Genomic DNA, 14840 nt, shown 5'->3' with positions numbered 1-14840 from the left:
GAAAGAGATGCCCATGAACATACAAGAAGCCTACAGAACTCCAAATAGACTGGACCAGAAAAGAAATTCCTCCCGACACTTAATAATCAGAACAACAAATGCTCTAAATAAGGAAAGAATGTTAAAAGCAGTAAGGGAAAAAATAACATATAAAGGCAGGCCTACTAGAATTACACCAGACTTCTCACCAGAGACTATGAAAGCCAGAAGATCCTGGATAGATGTTATACAGACCCTAAGAGAACACAAATTCCAGCCCAGGCTACTATGCCAAGCAAAACTCTCAATTACCATAAATGGAGAAAACAAAGTAGTCCATGACAAAACAAAATTCACACAATATCTTTCCATGAATACAACCCTTCAAAGAATAATAAAGGAAAAACTCCAACACCCTAGAAAAAGCAAGAAAGTAATTCTTCAACAAACCTAAAAGAAGAAGTTCCTAAAAGGAACTCCATATAAAACCAGAGACTGTGAAACTTATAGAGGAAAAAGTGGGGAAAAGCCTTGAGGATATGTGCACAGGGGGAAAATTCCTGAACAGAACACCAATGGCTTATGCTGTAAGATTGAGAATTGACAAATGGGACCTCATAAAATTGCAAAGCTCCTGTAAGGCAAAAGAAAATGTCAATATGACAAAAAGGCCACCAACAGATTGAGAAAGGATCTTTTTCAATCCTAAATATGATAGAAGACTAATATCCAATATATACAAAGAACTCAAGAAGCTGGACTCCAGAAAATCAAATAACCCTATTTAAAAACGGGGTACAGAGCTAAACAAAGAATTCTCAACTGAGGAATACCAAATGGCTGAGAAGCACCTGAAAAAATGTTCAACATTCTTAATCATCAGGGAAATGCAAATCAAAACAACCCTGAGATTCCACCTCACACCAGTCAGCTTGGCTAAGATAAAAAATTCAGTTGACAGCAGATGTTTGCAAGGATGTGGAGAAAGAGGAACACTCCTCCATTGCTGGTGGGAATGCAAGCTGGTACAACCACTCTGGAAAACAGTTTGCCAGTTCCTCAGAAAATTGGAGATAATACTACAGGAAGATCCAGCAATACCTCTCCTGGGCATGTACCCAGAAGATGTTACAACTTGTAATAAGGACACGTGGTCCACTATGTTCATAGCAGCCTTATAGCTGGAAAGAATCCAGATGTCCCTGAACAGAAGAATGGATACAGAAAATGTGGTACATTTACACAATGGAGTACTACTCAGCTATTAAAAACAAAGAATTTATGAAATTCTTAGGCAAATGGATGTATCTGTAGGATATCATCCTGAGTGAGGTAACCCAATGACAAAAGAACACACATGATATGAATGCACTGACAAGGGGATATTAGCCCAGAAATTTAGAATACCCAAGATACTATTTAAAAAACACATGAAACTTAAGAAGAAGGAAGACCAAAGTGTGGATACTTCATTCCTTCTTAGAATGGGGAACAAAATACCCATGGATGGAGTTACAGAGATAAAGAGCTGAACATCAATAGGAACTAACTAGTACTCTCAGAGCTCCTTGGAACTATACCACCAATCAAAGAAAACACATGGTGGAACTTGTGGCTCTAGCTATATTTGTAGCAGAGGATGGCCTATTTGTTCATCAATGGGAGGAGAGGGCCTTGGTCCTGTGAAGGCTCTATGCTCCAGTATAGGGGAATGCCAGGACCAGAAAGCGGTAGTGGGTGGGTTATTGAGCAGGGGGAGGATGGAGAGGATAGGAAATTTTTGGAGGGGAAACTAGGAAAAGGGATAACATTTGAAATGTAAATGAAGAAACTATCTAATAAAAAAATTTCCAAGAAAAAAAATATAGTGATAGATCAAGGATCCCATAGGTCAAAGGCAAACATGGGTAGAAGAGTTCGTAATAAATATATCTTCCCACAAACCTGTTTTGAAATATTGAGTCCAAGAAATTAGGTCTAAAGATCGAGAAGTCTGGATTTCCTAGGTAAAAGTTGAATTTCTTATTTTTTGTAACTCTTAACTTTCCTTTTTCTCTTCTTGTGACTGTAAACTTTTGAATTAATATCATTTATCTAAGAAAAGTGCAGTTTATCATAATTCGGAACTTTAAACTTTTGCTAAACGCTTTGGAAGAGAGAGTCATGTAATTCACAATTATAAGAGGAAAAACTAAAAAGATTTCTTCTGTTATTTTTCTAAATTCAAAATAACATCACATTTATATATACATATACATATACATATATTACTCATATAGCCGTTCACTCTATACAAATGTTGCTTGCATGCATGTTTTCAGTATTGATCATTTGGTACTGGACAAGCAATTGGTATGCTCATTCCAGAAGAAGACCACCTCTACTGCTCCCAGATTTCCTCAGTTGCCCATAGTTCTTTATGTAGGATTGAGGTTCTGTGAACTTTACCATAATCCCTAATAGCCAGTCTGCAAACATTTGTCTTCATACCCACTGATACATATAGTCTTTACTTATCATTACAAAAACCTCATGTCAGATGAAGAACTCTACAGAAAACTACAACTAATAGAAGTGCATAGTTGGGGAATCCACTCACAATGGATACATCTAGAAGACACTCATGTACCTAAGGCTCAGGCAGCATTGTAGAATATGGAGCAGAAAGATTCCAAGAGTGAGAAGATCAGGGATTTTGCTGTGCAATGTGAAAGTGTGCAATTGTGTATCCTATTAACATCAGAATCTATAGCCATCAAGTCTTAGCAACATGACTGCTCAAATGTGAGCTAAACAAGAAAGGCACAATGGAGAAGCCAAGTTGATATTTTTATAAAATTCCCACAGGATGCTCCCAAAGGCTTTGGTTACATTTCCATTGTCAGTTCTTATTTACCCCATTAATATATTGGTACAAAAATTTCAATTTTTTTCTTCAGAGTACATGATGTTTAATATTAGAAACTAAGAAAGACATTTGTGTCCCAAGTGGTGGAACCTTTCTTCTTCTTTTTGCTTAGCAAGTGTTTCTTTATTTGTAACAGTTCTATATCCATCGTCTATCAGATTTTGGTAGCCAGTTGAATGGCAGCCAGTGTGATTGGGCTTCAATGAAAACATGAAATTAAGCCATAATGTGAGATATATTTAAAACTGATTTGGCACCTCATAGTCAACAAACTCCTATGCACTTAGAGATTCTCTCAGCCAAATAATGTACCCTCATAATTTATCAGTCAAGAGAAATTTAAATGAAAATGACAAACACATCCACAGTATAAGCATGAACATGAAATGCCATCTTTTAAAATGTTAAGAAATTTGGATCAAGCTCATCTGTGAATTATTTGGAGGCTGTTCATTTCTCATTCACACATACATACATTCAATCAATCCTCATATGGTCTTTTTCTTTTTCTTTGGGCATCTCATGGCTCGATGTCCTAGGGTCAGCTTGCTTTTTACAAGCAAACCCAGTTTCATCTTCACTAGACCTTCAGTGAAGTGCATGGAACAGTGATTATCGTGCCTTGGAGAGCAGAGATTTGGGATGCAGCAATAGTGCTTCTGAAAGCTTGCCTGTGCAACGACTCTCTCTATTCAGCTTAATCTTTGCCTTGAACCTTGCTGGCAATAGCTCTGATTGAGACAAGAGACTGGCGATTAAATGCATGCATCCTCATCATTATTCCATAAATTTTAATTAGTATTGCCTTAATTTTTCAAAATATTTTAGGTTTATATATCTAACTTCTTGAAGTTCTGCATGTAAGCTTCACTCTGTATCTTAAAATTATCTCTGCTATGCTTTAATAAAATTGTAATAAGAATATTGGGTTCTGGCTTCAAAGATTTTAACTTATAATGTGAAGTATTTAAAAGTTTTGGTTGTAAAGTAGGTAGTATAAATATACATTTTGATTTTGACATAATTAAAGTAACATTTTTATTAAAACAAGTAAATATAGATGGAAAACAGGCTAAGAATAGAGAATAAAATGTGTCTCAAAGTGGAGATATAATAAAGATCCTTCAAATATGGGCTTTATCTGCCAAAGCTAAAGAAAAATATTATCTTCATAAACAACTAGATTTCAAAATAGAACAAACTGTAGATCAGACAGCAAATAATTTTCTATACATAAACCTTTAAGATATTACATTATTAATTTATAAGTATTAATTAAAACTACATGCAAAATTCTTTTCATTTTTTTCTCCTAGCTGGACAATTAAAAACTGATCACTTACAATTGTTCTTGAGAGTTTAGTGACCAGAAAATTTACAAATGCTTTGGCTTCCAGAGAAATGGGAAGTACATGAACAGATTGAAGTAAGCACTACAGGCAAATTTGGCCATCATTAGTTACTCCTGCAAATATTGAAGAAAATGGAAATACTTCCCTCATTGAGAATTAAAAATGTTGCTGAAGTTTCTTTGTAAAAGTCCAAAGATGGTCATATATACATACTTTGGATCATATTATGATATAATGTTGTATTTTGTGATCATATTTCACAGTCCATTTGTGCTTAGTAGGTTCAAGATATTTTAAATGCCAAAACTCAGCTGTATTTTATGACTGCATAAAATCTCACATAACTATTCGCAGGGCAGAGCTGCCCTCCAGAAATTCTCCCACACCCAGAGACAACTTGAATCCCCGGAGCTCTATCACAAACAGGCTCACAGGTGAGACAACCCCAACTCCAATACCTGGCCTAACTGGGACCCCAACAGGGGCCATGAGAGGAAGGCCCTTTCTGCCCTGCCCTCCTGGAGACCCATCTTCCTTCCAGCACACAACTTGGACTTTGAGCAGAGCCAGCACTCCAGACATCCTCCCACACCCAGAGACAGCTTGAATCCCAGGAGATCCATCACTACCAGGCTCACAGGAAGGAAAGAATCCAGTTAGAGACAGCAAGGCCAGTTGACACCTGAGATGAGATGGTAAGAGGCAAGTGCAAAAACATATGAAACAGAAAACAATGCCACTTGGCACAATCATAACCCATTTCTCCTCCCACAGCAAGCCCTGAATACCATAACACACCAGAAAAGCAAGATTGTGACTTAAATTTTCATCTCATGAAGATGATAGAGGACCTTAAGTATGACATAGATAACTTCCTTGAAAAATACAGAAGAATACAGGTAAACACATAGAAGCCCTTAAAAAAGGAAACACATAAATCCCTTCAAGAAATCCAGGAAAACATAGTCAAACAGGTGAAGGACTTGAACAAAACCATCCAGTATCTAAAGTTGGAAACAGAAACACTAAAGAAATCACAGCTGGGCAGTGGTGGTGCACACCTTTAATCCCAGCACTTGGGAGGCTGAGGCAGGCAGATTTCTGAGTTTGAGGCCAGCCTGGTCTACAAAGTGAGTTCTAGGACAGCCAGGGCTACACAGAGAACCCCTGTCTTAAAAAAAAAAAAAAAAAAAAAAGAAAGGAAGGAAGGAAGGAAGGAAGGAAGGAAGGAAGACAGACAGACAGAGAGAAAAGAAATCACAAAGGGACAAAGAGAGCAAACCTGGAAATAGAAAATCTAGGGAAAAGATCAGGAGTTACAGCTGCAAGCATCACCAACAGAATATAAGAAATAGAAGAGAGAATCTCAGGCATAGAAGACACCATAAAAGATATTGTCACAACAGTCGAAGAAAATACAATGTGGGAAAAGCTCCTAACACAAAACATCCAGGAAATCCAAGACACAATGACCCAAGAATAATAGTAGTAGAAGAGAGAGAAGATTTCCAGTGCACATGGCCAGGAAATATCTTAAACAAAATCATAAAAGAAAACTTTGCTAACCCAAAGAAAGAGATGGTCATAAAAGTACAAGAAACCGACAGAACACCAAATAGATGCCTCCAGAAAAGAAATTCCTCCTGTCACATAATAATAAAAACACTGAATGCACAGAGCAAAGAGAGACTTTTTTTAATTTTTAATATTTTCTATTACGTATTTTCCTCAATTACATTTCCAATGCTATCCCAAAAGTCCCCCATACCCCCCCCCCCCACTTCCCTACCCACCCATTCCCATTCTTTTGGCCCTGGCATTCCCCTGTATTGGGGCATATAAAGTTTGCAAGTCCAATGGGCCTCTCTTTCCAGTGATGGCCGACTAGGCCATCTTTCGATACATATGCAGCTAGAGACAAGAGCTCCGGGGTACTGGTTAGTTCATCATGTTGTTCCCCCTATAGGGTTGCAGATCCCTTTAACTCCTTGGGTACTTTCTCTAGCTTCTCCATTGGGAGCCCTGTTATCCATCCAATAGCTGACTGTGAGCATCCATTTCTGTGTTTGCTAGGCCCCGGCATAGTCTCACAAGAGACAGCTATATCAGGGTCCTTTCAGCAAAATCTTGCTAGTGTATGCAATGGTGTCAGCTTTTGGAGGCTGATTATGGGATGGATCCCCAGATATGGCAGTATCTAGATGGTCCATCCTTTAGTCTCAGCTCCAAACTGTGTCTCTGTAACTCCTTCCATGGGAGTTTTGTTCCCAATTCTAAGGGGAAAAGTGTCTTCCTTCTTCTTGACTTTCATGTGTTTAGCAAATTGTATCTTATATCTTGGGTATTCTAAGTTTCTGGGCTAATATCCACTTATCAGTGAGTACATATTGTGTGAGTTCTTTTGTGATTGGGTTACCTCACTTAGGATGATGCCCTCCAGGTCCATCCATTTGCCTAGGAATTTCATAAATTTATTCTTTTTAATAGCTGAGTAGTACTCCATTGTGTAAATGTACCACATTTTCTGTATCCATTCCTCTGTTGAGGGGCATCTAGGTTCTTTCCAGCTTCTAGCTATTATAAATAAGGCTGCTATGAACATAGTGGACCACGTGTCCTTCTTACTGGTTGAAACATCTTCTGGATATATGCCCAGGAGAGGTATTGCAGGATCCTCCGGTAGTACTATGTCCAATTTTCTGAGGAACCGCCAGACTGATTTCCAAAGTGGTTGTACAAGCTTGCAATCCCACCAACAATGAAGGAGTGTTCCTCTTTCTCCACATCCTTGCCAGCATCTGCTGACACCTGAGTTTTTTATCTTAGCCATTCTGACTGGTGTGAGGTGGAATCTCAGGGTTGTTTTGATTTGCATTTCCCTGATGATTAAGGATGTTGAACATTTTTTCAGGTGCTTCTCAGCCATTAGGTATTCCTCAGGTGAGATTTCTTTGTTTAGCTCTAAACCTCATATTTTAATGGGGTTATTTGATTTTCTGGAGTCCCCCTTCTTGAGTTCTTTATATATATTGGATATTAGTACCCTATCTGATTTAGGATAGGTAAAGATCATTTCCCAATCTGTTGGTGGCCTTTTTGTCTTATTGATGGTGTCTTTTGCCTTGCAGAAGCTTTGCAATTTTATGAGGTCCCATTTGTCGATTCTTGATCTTAAGCACAGGCCATTGTTGTTCTATTCAGGAATTTTTCCCTGTATGCATATCTTTGAGGCTTTTCCCTACTTTCTCCTCTATAACTAAGGAAGTGAAAGATCTGTATGATAAGAACTTCAAGTCTCTGAAGAAAGAAATTAAAGAAGATCTCAGAAGTTGGAAAGATCTCCCGTGCTCATGGATTGGCAGGATCAATATAGTAAAAATGGCTATCTTGCCAAAAGCAATCTACAGATTCAATGCAATCCCCATCAAAATTCCAACTCAATTCTTCAACGAATTAGAAAGGGCAATAGGCAGATTCATCTGGAATAACAAAAAACCTAGGATAGCAAAAACTCTTCTCCAGGATAAAAGAACCTCTGATGGAATCACCATGCCCGACCTAAAGCTCTATTATAGAGCAATTGTGATAAAAACTGCATGGTACTGGTATAGTGACAGACAAGTAGACCAATGGAACAGAATTGAAGACCCAGAGATGAACCCACACACCTATGGTCACTTGATTTTTTTACAAGGGAGCTAAAACCATCCAGTGGAAAAAAGACAGCATTTTCAAGAAATGGTCCTGGCACAACTGGTGGTTATCATGTAGAAGAATGTGAATTGATCCATTCCTATCTCCTTGTATTAAGGTCAAATCTAAGTGGATCAAGGAACTCCACATAAAACCAGAGACACTGAAACTTATAGAGGAGAAAGTAAATTAATTTTTTTCCAGATGCAAAAAAATAAATAAACAAACAAACAAACAAATAAACAAAATCTCACATAAAATACTAAAAGTTTTAGAACCACACTATGGAATTTATTATCAGGTCTCCTCTCATTGCCTCCTTCTTGTATTAAGACAATTGTCATATTGATATGTAGGCTTAGTGAAACAAATTTATTTCACGTTTTTATTAAGTCATAACCAAATAATGGTTTTTTTTTGAAAGACTAACTGGACTTGGAATTATATGAATTAAATGAACTTAACCATTTTTAAAGTCCAGCAAATGAATGTATATTCTATTAATTGGGCATTGTTTTAGATCTTATAATGAATTGATAAATAAAAAATAGTATCAAATGAAGAAGGCACCCATACTAATATACTGAATATTGATCAAATACAGTAATAGTAACTGGTGTGATCACAATGTTCTAATAGACATAGATACATACTGAAAGCATAAACTAAATCACCATTTTACATATATTTCTTTTGTTTAGTAGATTTTAAGTTTTTCCATGTAAGGACTTCATTTTTTTTTCTCTATTCATCCATTCTTCATATTTTGGAAAACATAGGATAGGGAAGGAGATTCCTAAGATAAAATAGATGTCTTTTACAGGTTATCTTCTTATAATCCCTCTGGTACTTCCTCTAGATAATCCCTTACCCTTGAAGAAGGGGTGTGATGTAGACATTTCATCTAGGGCTGAGAGATGTTAAGAAATGGTGGGTCATTTCAAAGAAACAGTGTTTGCCAAATACACCAGGGACGATGTACATATGGGCTCACATAGACTGTGACAATGTCCAAAACATGTATAAGCTTATATTTGACTGTCAGCACAGAGTAAGGGAATTGGGCTAAAAAGCTATTCCCAATTGGCAGTTGCTCTGGGAGGGAGAATCAGTTTTCTCCAATGGAGTGACACTGGGTATATCAGCTACACTCTATGGTGAGGAGTAGTCCACCACCACCACCACCATCATCAAAAATGAGCTCCACTTTTTTATATTTCTTCTTTTAGGAGTGAGCAAGAGAAAGAGAGAGAGAGAGAGGGAGGGAGGGAGGGATGGATAGAGAGGGAGAGGGAGAGGGAGAGGGGGAGGGGGAGGGGGAGAGAGACAGAGAGACAGAGAGACAGAGAGACAGAGAGAGAGAGGGAGAGAGAGAGAGAGAGAGAGAGAGAGAGAGAGAGAGAGAGAGAGAGAGAGAGAGAATCTGAATTTGCTGGGGGAGGGTCTAGTAGTATTTGGAGGAAGGAAAATAAAGCATTGAAATATGTTTTTGAAACTCTCAAAGAATAAACAGAAACATTAAGAAGTATCTATTTATGCCTATGTGCTTTGGTGTTTGTGGAGAATGGAAGAGATCATAGTTAATTCCTCTTGGATACTGTTCTCCCTTTCTGTTTCAATAGTGACTTCCTCTTCTCATTGTTATTTTCAGTTTTCATGCTTACAGATGACCTTACTGTAAACATCTCTGTCAAGTACATTTTCCTAACACCTGTTACAAAATGCTACAGGCTTCCATACACATGTGACACCATATTGGAATGATCCAGTTCATTTGGCATAATGCAAATAGGTAGAGAGTATTTTGCCTAACAAATTTAAGCAGCATTATATTTTGATCAAGGAGACTTTGAGAAGATTTTGGATGAGATAACATATAAATATTCTTTAAAATTATTTATTATTAAAGCAAGCCAGCCAAAGAGACAGCACTTAGAACCAGGTGCTATTTTGTTAAGATAATGTAAACCATATTATAAAATGTATATAATTAAATCAGAATTTTCATAATACCATTTTACATATAAGCATACATATACATTTTACACATACTAAATTTTAGTTAGTTAAATGTTTCCTGAAGTATCTTTTACAGCATATGTACATACATGCATGCATGCATGCATACATACATACATACATACATTAATTGACTTTTTTGGTTTCCATTTTTGAGCGATGCTCAGGTGGCACTGAGCATGTTAGGAGGCTTCCTTCTATCTTGTAGGTTCTGGGAATTAAGGTTATAGCTAAGTACCTCATCCAGCAGACCATCTCCCTAGCCCAAGAGGGAGTCTTGAACTTTATAATTTAAATGAGATTAAAAGGACAAAAAATGGAAGCTATTCTGAGGGAGGAGATTTTCCTCTTTGAATCATGTTCTATAGGTTAAGGAACCAGGGAATATTTACTATCATCTCTCAGTATAAAATTTTTATATGCTATTGATCTCACAATCAGAATAGGATCAGTATAATATAAAATAAAAAGATTATTTCTATGACTTCATTTATTTATTTTAAAAGGAGTTTTACAATCCAATATGTATATCTGTGTGCTGGCTTAGTTCATTTATGAGTCAAATTGCCCAATTCCTATCCTATCTTCAAAGAACATTCATCACAAATACACACACACACCACACACACACACATTCACACTTTGTGCAGACACATACTTTACACACACACATCATCTTGTAAAGATTTTCTCCCAATTCAACAACAAGGTGTTCTAAGGGATAACACAGTTACTACTTAGCCAATGAAAATTTAAAAATATTCCAAAACTTTAAAATAATACTTCCCCTGATTATTGTTTTGCTTTGAGACTAGTGTGTGCATGTCTAGGACAGGGTAAGTGGCCTGGACCCTTACAGCAGGTTGAGCAGACAGAATCCCCTCTGAGAAGCAGGTACTGCAGATTTTATTAGGAGTTCAAAAAAGCCTATTTTGCTACAAACCACATGGGTAATTCTTAAGTATAGTATATGTTTCAGATAAGCACGGATGGTAATAGCCACCATCCTTAGAACACACTGCATGACAAACAGATGCTTCATCATGAATGTTGCATGTTTTTTGAATGTGACACAGTGATTCTATTTGTGTGAAATATGGATTATCCTTTTAACAACATAGTCACATTTTTTTACTTTGTATGTGAGTGGTTTTAATAGTTTTTGTTTACAATAGGCTGGCTTTTACGTGTGTTCCTAAAGCAGACCTCTTATTTTATAGCGTCTTATTTTCAATTGCTAATTAAAAAAAATCCACTCATTATAGTTTTACAAACATTTCCATCTCTATGAATTATTGCTTAAATGATAGGTTTCTCATCTCAAAAGCTTCTTGGTTTTCTGTTTTCAAGTGTCACTCCAAGTAGATGCTTCTTACCTAATTATTTTCTAATACATGTGTCTTCCTATCAAATAATTATCAAGAAAAGCAATATGCGCTAGAAGTGAACAGCTCCACTGTAATACACTGTGTTCCCCAAGCATAGCTGGTCTTAGTTCCTTAGCCTTTAAGACAGCAAAAATGCAAGCATAAACATAATACACATCAAATAACAAATTGCGTAGGAAGGAACATAATAATATTGGATTCCTAAGCTGCACTGCTGTACTTGTTTATACACAGGGCTTAGGCTTGATTAGGTGGTAGAGGATGATGCAAATGGCATAACAAATCTCTATTAATTGGGAAAGATTTCCCTAAGGATGCAGATTTTAAATTCCCTTCTAAAGGAGTTGAGTCTAGGAGGATGCTAGGAAAGAGATGCTTGAATGTATGACACCTTGTTTCCATAAAGGGATAAGGAGAGATTAGGAATGATGGAGGGGAAATGCATCTTGGGAGTCTACTGGGAAATAAGGAAGTCCATACTCAGGATGTTTATGTACATGTGGCCATATCAGGTTTGAAGACCTGAATGGTCACTGTGGTAGTGACATTAGATGAGAGGAACAATTTAAAACCGAAATCTCAGTGAGAGGACACGTTACTAAGGTTGTGGCAGTGGTGTTGACCATGCTGTTGTTGATGGTGAAGAAGTCTACATGTATGTATTTAACAGATAGAGAGGAAGCAATTTGTATAATTCCTGCATGACATTTTTTTATTTCAACTTTTTCATAAGCCTATGCTTAAGGCAATTATTAGGCATTTTGGAGAATAATTATATGTGTATAGTTATGTCAAAGAACCAGAAATATGAAATGCAGGAGGGAGCTGAGACCTGCTATTTGCCATTTAATCTCAGGCTCTTTTGGAGAGAAATTAGCAATGCTTTACAAAATGATACCTGTACCTGTTGTCTTTCTTCAAGGCTGGTGATAAATTGTTCTTATGTAGTGCGATCATCAGCTAGAGAAGGCCTAGTTTGCCTTGATGTGGGATCATTATTGAAAATATGATAACAAACATTTCTTACCAATAGCATTTCTTTGGATCCTTCAGATACTCTGGTATGTCATATTTGTCTATGAAGAAACCCCTAAAGAAAATCAACAACTATTTTCATTACTCTGAAAGAAACAAAATAATAGACACTATAAACAAATGGTTTGCTTTGTGAAGCTTTGTATATTAAAGACTGTTATGAAGTCACATATTTCCTGTTACCGTACAAAGAAACCATGATCTTATTAAACACTGATAAAATGTGGGAGTTTTGCTAAATGAGACTATACCATTCATACAGTCTCTATATAGATATAATGATCATCATATGAGATTTTGGTTCAGAAAATATAGTCTTATAGACATAAATATGTCACCATGTCAAGTATATTGTGCTGAGAGTTAGATTCAAATATATGGTCTCGAAAATACATATAGTTTGCCTTGATGTGGGATCATTATTGAAAATATGATAACAAACATTTCTTACCAATAGCATTTCTTTGGTTTTGGTTGATAATTATTTACCACATAACTAACTGCTTATAGCTCCATTTGTTTACAGGAAGAGGATCTTACTGATTGGAATGTATGTATAAAACGATTTACCATTTATCCTGAGTGTGAGCTATGCCAACCTTGAACTGCTTGGTGCTTTGAGAATAGTGCATGCTTTCTGTTTCGTTCTAACAAGATGGGAGCATCATATTTAGTTTGCCACCAATAGCTGAACTATAAAAGAAGGTTCAATTCAATTAAAAGACACTGACTTGAATCCGCAGTACATGTAAACATGTTTGGTTACAATTACAGTATATTAAAACATCTAAGAATCAGGTTTAATTTGATAATTTGTAGAAGAGGAACATACATTGATCTATCTCCCATTATTCAGACCTTTATTTAATTTAGTCAATATTATCTGTACATTTTGACACACATTGTCTGTACTACGACAAAACCTCCACCATCAGTTCACATGTTTACCTAATGGGACCCTTACTACGAAAGGGGTTTTAGCAAGGATTTATTTTCTTTAGCTCAAAGTATGTTCTTCCCTTGTACTGAGAATGAGAACTTAATTAATAAGTTAACATAAAACGATCAGAATATTTTGCACAATGAATTCTTACCATCTCAAATATAACAGTGTGCTTTTGTGTAAAAGACCATTGTTCTGAATGACTTCTAAAAATTATACAAGTTTGAGGACGCTTGTTCCTCACGGCAGCCCTTTCTTTGTCCATTATGAGCTTATTCCTGCCCTGCTTTTTTGGAACTGTACTGGTCATGACATAATCAGTTAGTAATTTATACTTTTGTTTATTGGTTCCAAAAATGCAGGCTTTGCTGATTATGTAGGCAATATTCAGGAGAAATGGAAAGAAATAGGAAATAGCAGAACAAAAGACAATTCAAAAATGATATAAATGACGGGATTTTTTTTTAAATCTGGAATTAAATAAATCATCTTTTTGATATGGTTTAAAGATACTTCTGTAATGAGTCATGGATGTTTGCATGTCCTTATGCACAAAGCTGTTTGTTTCATAGCAAAATATCAGATGAGGGTGATTTTTCAAGTTCTTTTTTTCCCCTTAAACATTTAGCAAAACCTGATCACAAATAAAGATTGGAGAAGAATATATTTCATATTGGTGATTTAGATTGAAATGAACAGTAATTTATAACTTTAGCTTATTAAAAGCATGTGAATTGAATGTGCTAGGACTCAATAACAGCACTGCGATGCTTAACTCCAGCTGTATCTGTCTTTGTGAATGGGGTTCTAAAAAGGCAAATTTGCTTACATCTTTCCTTCCTGACACTGAGGTCATTGCTTTATGGGATTGCTTTCATTTGTTCGTCTACAGTCATTTGTGATTTTGGCTGCTGCTGCAAAAAAAATCAGATGCCCTGGATCAAAACAGGGTCTCACAGCATAGTTGTAACACCAAGAAATAAAGGGAAGATTGTGACTGATTTTATCATAAAACATAAGCAACAACATTATGATATTTAACAAGGGAAAAGGATTCCACATACTGCTCCTCTTTGTTGTTACAGAAAATGCATTAAGGCTGTTCCTTCATAGGAAGTCTTCATAAAACAAATAATATACCACATTACCTGAAACCGAAATTATGCTAAATTTTTAAAGAAAGGGTGTAGTGGCTCCTTCAAAGTACATCTTCCAAAACTTGCAGCACTGCTAACCATAAGCACGTTGTACAGTAAGTGAGCCTGAAGCTAAGTTAAGCAGGCAGATTAGGGCTGTAATATAGTATCAGAGCTCATAAATCAAGCGTGTTTGCAGATTTCCTTTCACATATTGCTCCTTCTTACAGTTCAGACAAGTCATAATTACACATCAGTAGGCATTGTGAACAGAGGAATGGGCTACAACATAACGCACAATAAACCCTGTCATATAAAAGCAAACTGGATAAAATAACAGAAGCAATACTCCATTTTACAACATCACACTAAAGAATTACACTGTGC

The sequence above is a fragment of the Mus caroli genome, unplaced genomic scaffold (assembly GCF_978045245.1).
Source record: "Mus caroli unplaced genomic scaffold, Mus_caroli_1 scaffold_2, whole genome shotgun sequence".
Classification (NCBI taxonomy): domain Eukaryota; kingdom Metazoa; phylum Chordata; class Mammalia; order Rodentia; family Muridae; genus Mus; species Mus caroli.
The sequence above is the reverse complement of the archived record's forward strand: the minus strand, read 5'-3'. Positions refer to the sequence as shown.